This window comes from Arachis hypogaea, chromosome 16 (genome assembly GCF_003086295.3).
Source record: "Arachis hypogaea cultivar Tifrunner chromosome 16, arahy.Tifrunner.gnm2.J5K5, whole genome shotgun sequence".
NCBI classification, from domain to species: Eukaryota; Viridiplantae; Streptophyta; class Magnoliopsida; order Fabales; family Fabaceae; genus Arachis; species Arachis hypogaea.
The window spans coordinates 60,131,318-60,141,089 of record NC_092051.1 but is presented as its reverse complement, the minus strand read 5'-3'; the positions used below and the strand labels follow the sequence as shown (position 1 = coordinate 60,141,089).

At 39.0% G+C, this 9,772-nt stretch overlaps 1 non-coding gene across 1 annotated transcript; it reads left to right on the top strand.

Moving 5' to 3' along the window:
• The first annotated feature begins 2,497 nt into the window (after positions 1–2,497).
• LOC112760809 (small nucleolar RNA R71) lies at positions 2,498–2,605 on the top strand. The gene has a single exon (XR_003181230.1). It is a non-coding gene; the product is annotated as a small nucleolar RNA R71 (small nucleolar RNA).
• The last annotated feature ends 7,167 nt before the right edge of the window (positions 2,606–9,772 follow it).

Sequence of the window (9,772 nt, the reverse complement as noted above, 5' to 3'; positions counted from 1 at the left end):
AGGAGGAATGGAGGGCTATATATAGGGAAGGGAGGGGGGTTAGCTTTCAGCCATATAGGGTGGGTTTGGGAGGGAAATTGATTTTGAATTTTGAAGGTAGGTGGTGTTTATGAGGTAGGTTTATGGGGAAGAGTGGATGGATGTGAGTGGTGAAGTGGTGATAGGGAAGAGAGATTGAGGTGATTGGTGAATAGTTTTGGGAAAGAGTGTTTATGGGATTGTGTGAAAGAGGGGTGAGAAGAAGTGAGTGGAGGTAGGTGGGGATCCTGTGGGGTCCATAGATCCTGAGGTGATCCTGTGGGGTCCACAGATCCTGAGGTTTTCAAGGATTTACAACCTTGCACCAAATTAGGCATGCAAAATGCCCTTTCACACAACTCTGGGCGTTCAGCGCCAGATTGGTGCTTGTTTTGGGTGTTGAACGCCCATTTGTTGCCTATTTCTGGCGTTGAACGCCAGAACCATGCTTGTTCTGGGCGTTCAGTGCCAGCTCTTCTCCAGGGTGCATTTCTGGCGTTCAAACGCCCAGATGCTGCCCATTTCTGGCGTTCAGCACCAGAACCATGCTCTGTTCTGGCGTTGAACGCCCAAAACATGCTTCTTACTGGCGTTTAAACACCAGTAAGGTATTCCTCCAGGGTGTGATTTTTCTTCTGCTGTTTTTGATTCCGTTCTCAAATTTTTGATTTATTTTGTGACTCCACATGATCATGTACCTATAAAGACATATAACTAATAAAAAATATAATTAAATAAAAATTGGGTTGCCTCCCAACAAGCGCTTCTTTAATGTCAATAGCTTGACAGTGGGCTCTCATGGAGCCTCACAGATGTGCAGAGCTTTGTTGAGACCTCCCAACACCAAACTTAGAGTTTGGATATGGGGGTTTGACACCAAACTTAGAGTTTAGTTGTGGCCTCCCAACACCAAACTTAGAGTTTGACTGTGGGGGCTTTGTTTGACTCTGCTTAGAGAAGCTTTTTATGCTTCCTCTCCATGGATGAAGAGAGAGATCCTTGAGTTGTAAACACAAGGTTGTCCTCATTTATTTGAAGGATCAATTCTCCTCTGTCCATATCAATCACAGCTCTTGCTGTGGCTAGGAAGGGTCTTCCAAGGATGATGAATTCATCCTCATACTTCCCAGTATCCAGGACTATGAAATCAGCAGGGATGTAAAGGCCTTCAACCTTTACTAACACGTCCTCTACTTGTCCATAAGCCTGTTTTCTTGAATTGTCTGCCATCTCTAATGAGATTTTAGCAGCTTGCACCACATAGATTCCCAGTTTCTCTATTACAGAGAGGGACATGAGGTTTATCCCTGACCCAAGGTCACACAGAGCCTTTTCAAAGATCATGGTGTAGGAACTTCCCAGGATCCTGTTTCTTCTGAGGCAATGTCAGTTGATCCAGATCACTTAGTTCATTAGTGAACAAGGGAGGTTCATCTTCCCAAGTCTCAACACCAAATAATTTGGCATTTAGCTTCATGATTGCACCAAGGTATTTGGTAACTTGCTCTTCAGTAACATCCTCATTCTCTTCAGAAGAGGAATACTCATCAGAGCTCATGAATGGCATAAGGAGGTTCAATGGAATCTCTATGGTCTCTAGATGAGTCTCAGATTCCTTTGGTTCCTCAAAGGGAAGCTCCTTATTGATCACTAGACGTCCCAGGAGGTCTTCCTCCTTGGGATTCACGTCCTCTCCTTCCTTCACAGGTTCGGCCATGGTAATTAATTCAATGGCCTTGCACTCTCCTTTTGGATTCTCTTCTGTATTGCTTGGGAGAGTACTAGGAGGGATTTCAGTGATTCTTTTACTCAGCTGGCCCACTTGTGCCTCCAAATTTCTAATGGATGACCTTGTTTCTTTCATGAAACTTACAGTGGCCTTAGATAGATCAGAGACTAAGTTTGCTAAATTAGAGGTATTTTGTTCAGAGTTCTTTGTCTGTTGCTGAGTGGATGATGGAAAAGGCTTGCTATTGCTAAACCTGTTTCTTCCACCATTATTAAAGCCTTGTTGAGGCTTTTATTGATCCTTCCATGAGAGATTTGGGTGATTTCTCCATGAGAGATTATAGGTGTTTCCATATGGTTCACCCATGTAATTCACCTCTGCTATTGCAGGGTTTTCAGGATCATAAGCTTCTTCTCCAGAAGATGCCTCTTGAGTACTGTTGGATGCAGCTTGCATTCCATTCAGATTCTGAGAAATCATATTGACTTGCTGAGTGAATATTTTATTCTGAGCCAGTATGGCATTCAGAGTATCAATTTCAAGAACTCCCTTCTTCATAGGCGTCCCATTATTCACAGGATTCCTCTCAGAAGTGTACATAAACTGGTTATTAGCAACCATGTCAACAAGTTTTTGAGCTTCTGCAGGCGTTTTCTTTAGGTGAATGGATCCACCTGCAGAGGTGTCCATTGACATTTTAGCTAATTCAGATAGACCATCATAGAATATATCCAGGATGGCCCATTCTGAAAGCATGTCAGAAGGACACTTTTTTGTCAGTCCTTTGTATCTCTCCCAAGCTTCATAGAGGGATTCGCCTTCTTTCTGTCTGAAGGTCTGAACATCCACTCTAAGCTTACTCAGCTTTTGAGGAGGAAAGAACTTGGCTAAGAAAGCCTTGACCAGCTTATCCCAATAGTTCAGGCTATCCTTAGGTTGAGAGTCTAACCATACTCTAGCTCTGTCTCTTACAACAAAAGGGAAAAGCATGAGCCTGTAGACTTCAGGATCTACTCCATTAGTCTTAACAGTATCACATATCTGCAAGAATTCAGTTAAGAACTGAAAAGGATCTTCAGATGGAAGTCCATGAAACTTGCAGTTCTGCTGCATCAGAGAAACTAGCTGAGGTTTCAGCTCAAAGTTGTTTACTCCAATGGCAGGAATGGAGATGCTTCTTCCATGTAAATTGGAATTAGGTGTAGTAAAGTCACCAAGCATTCTCCTTGCATTATTATTATTTTCGGCTGCCATCTCCTCTTCCTGTTCAAAAATTTCTGAAAGGTTCTCTCTAGATTGTTGTAATTTAGCTTCTCTTAGTTTCCTCTTCGGAGTCCTTTCAGGTTCTGGATCTGCTTCAACAAGAATATTCTTGTCCTTGCTCCTGCTCATATGACAAAAAAGAGGGCACAGAAAAAATAATAATAGTAATAATAGGGATCCTTTATACCACAGTATAGAAGTCCCTGTGTGAGTGGAAGAAAGGAAGGGGACAAAGAATGTAATGTAAGGAAAGAAACACAAGGGTGAGGAGAGCAGAGATGTGAGATGAAGAGAAGTGTTAGTAGATGAATAAATAATTAGAAGGAGATGAGGGAGAAGGATTTTCGAAAATTATTTTTGAAAAAGGGTTAGTGATTTTTGAAAATAGTTTTTGAAAAAGGTTAGTAATTTTCGAAATTTTAAAATCAAAAGTTAAAATAATTAGTTAATTTAAAAAGAAATTTTGAAAAAGAGGAGAGATATTTTCGAAAATTAGGGAGAGTTAGTTAGGTAGTTTTGAAAAAGATAAGAAACAAACAAAAAGTTAGTTAGTTAGTTGAAACAAATTTTGAAAAGATAAGAAGTTAGGAAGTTAGAAAAGATATTTTGAAATAAAATTTTTTGAAAAAGATAAGATAAGAATATATTTTCGAAAAGATATGATTGAAATTAATTTTGAAAAAGATTTGATTTTAAAAATCACAATTAATGACTTGATTCACAAGAAATCATAAGATATGATTCTAGAACTCAAAGTTTGAATCTTTCTTAACAAGCAAGTAACAAACTTGAAATTTTTGAATCAAAACATTAATTGATGATGTTATTTTCGAAAATTATGATATAAAATTAAGAAAAAGATTTTTGAAAAATATTTTTATAATTTTCGAAAATAACTAAGAAAAATGAAATTTATGGATCAAAACCGTGAATGCATGCAAGAATGCTATGAATGTCAAGATGAACACCAAGAACACTTTGAATGTCAAGATGAACATCAAGAACTTATTTTTGAAAAATTTTTATATGCAAAGAAAACATGCAAGACACCAAACTTAGAAATCTTTCATGTTTAGACTCTATGGATGCTAAAATGCACATGTAAAACAAGAAAAGACACAAAACAAGAAATCATCAAGATCAAACAAGAAGACTTACCAAGAACAACTTGAAGATCATGAAGAACACTATGAATGCATGAATTTTCGAAAAATGCAAAATGAATATGCAATTGACACATGACTCAAACAAGAAACATGAAATATTTTTTTATTTTTATGATTTTATGATTTTTTTGTATTTTCTTTTAATTTTTTTGAAAATCATTTTGAAAAAAAGAAAAATAAGGATTCCAAAATTTTTAATATGAATTCCAGGAATCTTATGCTCTTTAGTCTAAAGCTCCAATCAAAGGGTCAGGCATGGCTTAATAGCTAGCCAAGCTTTAGTATGTAACTCAGACATGACACGCCTAACATTCCCTATTCAAAAGAATTAGACATGGCTTTACAGCCAGCCAGGCTTCAACATGCTTCATGAAGCACTAGAATTCATTCTTAAAAATTCTGAAGAAAAATATATTTTTGAAAACATTTTTATTATATTTTTTTTTTCAAAAATAGATGAGAAATTTTTGAAAGATTTTTGAAAATTTTTTGAAAATAAAACAAAAAGAAAATTACCTAATCTGAGCAACAAGATGAACCATCAGTTGTCCAAACTCGAACAATCCCCGACAACGGTGCCAAAAACTTGGTGCACGAAATTGTGATCTCTGGTAATGGCTCCAAAAACTTGGTGCTCTAATCTCAATTCATAATTTGTCACAACTTCGATACAACTAACCAGCAAGTGCACTGGGTCGTCCAAGTAATAAACCTTACGTGAGTAAGGGTCGATCCCACAGAGATTGTTGGTATGAAGCAAGCTATGGTCACCTTGTAAATCTCAGTCAGACGGATAATAATTGATTATGGAGTTTTCGAAAATTATACTAATTAAACAGAAAATAGGGATAGAAACACTTATGTAATTCATTGGTGAGAATTTCAGATAAGCGTGTAGAGATGCTTTCGTTCCTCTGAATCTCTGCTTTCCCGCTGTCTTCATCCAATCAGTCTTACTCCTTTCCATGGCTGGCTTTATGCAAGGGCATCACCGTTGTCAATGGTTACATCCCCTCCTCTTGTGAAAATGGTCCAAATGCTCTGTCACAGCACGGCTAATCATCTGAGGTTCCCGATCATGCTGGAATAGGATTCACCCTCCTTTTGCTTCTGTCACTACGCCCAGCAATCGCGAGTTTGAAGCTCGTCATAGTCATTCAATCCCAGAATCCTACTTAGAATACCACAGACAAGGTTTAGACCTTCCGGATTCTCATGAATGCCGCCATCAATCTAGCTTACACCACGAAGATTCTGATTAAGAGATCTAAGAGATAATCATTCAATCGAAGGTGGAACGGAAGTCGTTGTCAGGCACGCGTTCATGGGGAATGATGATGATTGTCACGTTCATCACATTCAGGTTGAAGTGTGAATGAATATTTTAGAAGCGGAATAAGTTGAATTGAATAGAAAACAGTAGCACTTTGCATTAATCTTTGAGGAACAGCAGAGCTCCACACCTTAATATATGGAGTGTAGAAACTCTACCGTTAAAAATACATAAGTGAAAGGTCCAGGCATGGCCGAATGGCCAGCCCCCATGATCTAAGAACCAGGCATCCAAAGATGTCTAATACAATAGTAAAAAGTCCTATTTATAATAAACTAGCTACTAGGGTTTACAGAAGTAAGTAATTGATGCATAAATCCACTTCCGGGGCCCACTTGGTGTGTGCTTGGGCTGAGCTTAAATGTTACACGTGCAGAGGTTCTTTCTGGAGTTGAACGCCAGGTTGTAACGTATTTCTGGCATTCAACTCTGGTTTGTGACGTGTTTCTGGCGTCTAACTCCAGACAGCAGCGTAGAACTGGCGTTCAACGCCCTTTTACGTCATCTAAACTCGTTCAAAGTATGAACTATTATACATTGCGGGAAAGCCCTGGATGTCTACTTTCCAACGCAATCGGAAGTGCGCCATTTTGAGTTCTTTAGCTCCAGAAAATCCACTTTGAGTGTAGGGAGGTCAGGATCCAACAGCATCAGCAGTCCTTCTTCAACCTCTGAATCTGATTTTTGCTCAAGTCCCTCAATTTCAGCCAGAAAATACCTGAAATCACAGAAAAATACACAAACTCATAGTAAAGTCCAGAAATGTGAATTTAACATAAAAACTAATGAAAATATCCCTAAAAGTAACTAGATTCTACTAAAAACATACTAAAAATAATGCCAAAAAGCGTATAAATTATCCGCTCATCAATTAATGTGGGAGTTAACGTTGCTCATGGTGGCTCTTGGTGGTGCACCCCAACGCTAGTGACAAAGGTAAGTGTCACTAACGTTGGCTATCAATTGCTCTCTCCACGTTAGCTTCCACGTTAACTAAGTTAACGTGGGAGTTAACGTTGCTTATGGAGGCTTGGACAACATTAGTGACAAAGGTGAATGTCACTAACGTTGGCTTCTCTTTTGCTTCTTAACGTTAGAGTCCACGTTAACTAAGTTAACGTGGCAACTAACGTGGCAAATTATGAGCTTGGTCCAACGTTAGTGACAAAGGAGAGTGTCACTAACGTTGGCCTTGTTGTCTTCTTCCACGTTAGAGTTCACGTTAACTTAGTTAACGTGACTCTTAATGTGGGCTTATGATGGCTTCGAGGGGGTTATTGGCGATTACTTTTCTCATTAACTTTGCAAGTTAGCACCCATTCCAGGTTAGAGGTCACGTTAGTGGGACTAACGTGACTGCTAACGTGGTTCTTCTTTGCTTCCTTTGTCCTGAAATCAAGCAACAAAGTGCATCAAAGTCCTAGTCCAAGTCATGAGTCATGCATCATCCAATTTGTCATATAATTCATGCAAAATTCTCATCAAATCATGTAAAGTACACAATGTATGCTTGAATCAAGATGTAAGTGAATATCTACCCAAAACTAGCTTATTTTCTAAGAATATGCATGAAACTACCTTAAAAACAGTAAAGAAAAGGTCAGTGAAACTGGCCAAAATGCCCTGGCATCAAAGTCCCAATAACGTGTGCGAAGGACCAAGAGGCAACGTTAGTGGTCATGTTGGTGCTACTAACGTTGAAGTTAACGTGAATTATCCTTTGGTTAGGAACATTAGTGAAAAAGGTGACTGCCACTAACGTTCTCGAACCCACACTTTCACTTAACGTTAACGCCACTAACGTCCTAAGCTATGCCCACTTCATACTTTCTCTCTGCAAGTTAAGCTAAGCCCATTGAAGAAGATAACTGCTTCAAACTCAAGATCCAAAGGCCCATATCCAAGATTTGAAGAACCAACTAGAAGATCAGAAAAGTAGTATATATAGGGGTAGTTTTGAATTAGAAAGGGGGTTGGAAATTTGAGAACTACTCTCTGTATTTTACTTTCTTTGCAGCTTTTAGTTTAATTCTCAGAATGTACTCTCCATCTATGCTTTTCATTCCCAGAGCTATGAACAACTAAACCCCTTTCATTGGGTTAGGGAGCTCGGTTGTAATTTGATGGATCAATACTAGTTTTCATTATTCTTCTTCTATCTTTTCTCTTGATTATACTAGAAAGCTTTCAATCTTCATTCAATTGGGTAGTTATCTTGGAAAAGAAGCTATTCATACTTGGATCTCTTCGGAACTTTGGAAGAGGAATGAAGAGATCATGCTAGAAATGCTTTCTCATGTTGGACTAAATTGGGGTTTGGATGGATATAGTGACATATAATCCTACCAACACTTTGATTTGGAAATACATGTGGTATAATCAGTGACCATACTTCATCTATTCTTATGAGCAATTGACCAAGGAATTGGCTATTGATCAAGATTTGAGAGATTGAATTACCAAGAAAATAGAATTCGATCACTTAAGATTGCCAAGGAGATCAATGAATGCATTGATTGAGGAAGAGATAAAAATGAACTTGATCCGGAGAATGCAACATCTCCTAAGCCCAATGAATTCCCCATTTCTGATCTTACCCACTCTCTTTACTTTCTGTTATTTACTTTCATGCTAAACTCCCCTTCCCCATTTAAGATTCTGCAATTTACTTTCCACTATTTACATTCAGCTCTTTATTTCCAGCATTTACATTTCTGCTATTTACTTTCCCGCCATTTAATTTTCTACAAATCTCAAATCCAATTCTACTTAGTTTCACTAGAACATTCCTCTAATTAAAGTTGCTTGACCAATCAATCCCTGTGGGATTCGACCTCACTCTATTGTGAGTTTTTACTTGACGATAATTCGGTATACTTGCCGAAGGAAAATTATTGAGAGACAAGTTTCCGTGCTTCAAGTTTTTGGCGCCGTTGCCGGGGATTGATTTTGTATCAACAATGATTAAATTGGAGGATAACTAGATTGAGCATTTTTCTTTTGTTTGATTTAAAATTCTGTTTGAGCTATTTACTTTCAGTTTAGTTATTTTCTCCCCTTTCCCCTACTTTTTTCAGTTGTTTACAATTCAGTCTACTAACTGTTTGATATATTGCATCACTCACACTAACAGCAATTCTAATAGAAATACTTTCTGCATCTATTTCCTTGCTTGTGCCTTGTTGGTTGTATGACAGGGAGAAGAAGCGTGGCTTCAACTACCTTTGATTCTGAACTTGAGAGGACCTTCCTTAGATTAAGGAGGGAAGCAAGAGGAAAGAGAGTAGTTGGTGCGGAGGAAGAAGATGAATATTTTGAACCAAACATGGATGAAAATATGGAGAACCATCATGAAGAAGAGGCTCACAACCATGGCAGAGAAGGTCTAGCAAATCATGCTGGGCATGAGAGAAGAATTTTAGGCTCTTATATCAACCCAAACCCTGGAAACTGCGGGAGTAGCATTCAAAAGCCAACCATACATGCCAACAACTTTGAACTAAAGCCACAGCTCATCACCCTTGTTCAGAACAACTGTTCGTTCGGAGGAGGTGTCCAAGAAGACCCCAACCAACATTTAACCACCTTCTTGAGGATATGTGATACTGTGAAGTCTAACGGTGTTCATCCTGACACCTATAGACTACTCTTATTTCCCTTCTCACTCAAGGACAAGGCATCTAAATGGCTGGAGTCCTTCCCGAAGGAGAGCTTAACAACCTGGGAAGATGTGGTAAACAGATTCTTGGCAAGATTCTATCCTCCTCAAAGAATCAACAGGTTGAGAGCTGAGGTTCAAACTTTCAGGCAACAAGATGGTGAGACTCTCTACGAAGCATGAGAGAGGTTTAAGGACCTGACAAGAAGGTGTCCACCAGATATGTTCAATGAATGGGTGCAGCTGCAAATTTTCTATGAAGGCCTCTCCTATGAATCAAAGAAGGCAGTAGATCACTCATCCGGGGGATCTCTGAACAAAAAGAAGACCATTGAGGAGGCCATAGATGTCATTGAGATTGTAGCAGAGAATGACTACTTCTATGCTTCTGAAAGAGGCAACACTAGAGGAGTGATGGAGCTAAACAATGTGGATGCACTGCTGGCCCAAAATAAGCTTATTACCAAGCAGCTGGCTGACCTCACCAAGAAGATGGAGAGGAACCAAGTAGCAGCAATCACCACCTCATCAACAACCTAAGAGGGGGTGAATGCAGAGGCAGAAGGTGAGCATGAATAACCCAACTACATTGGAAACTCACCCAG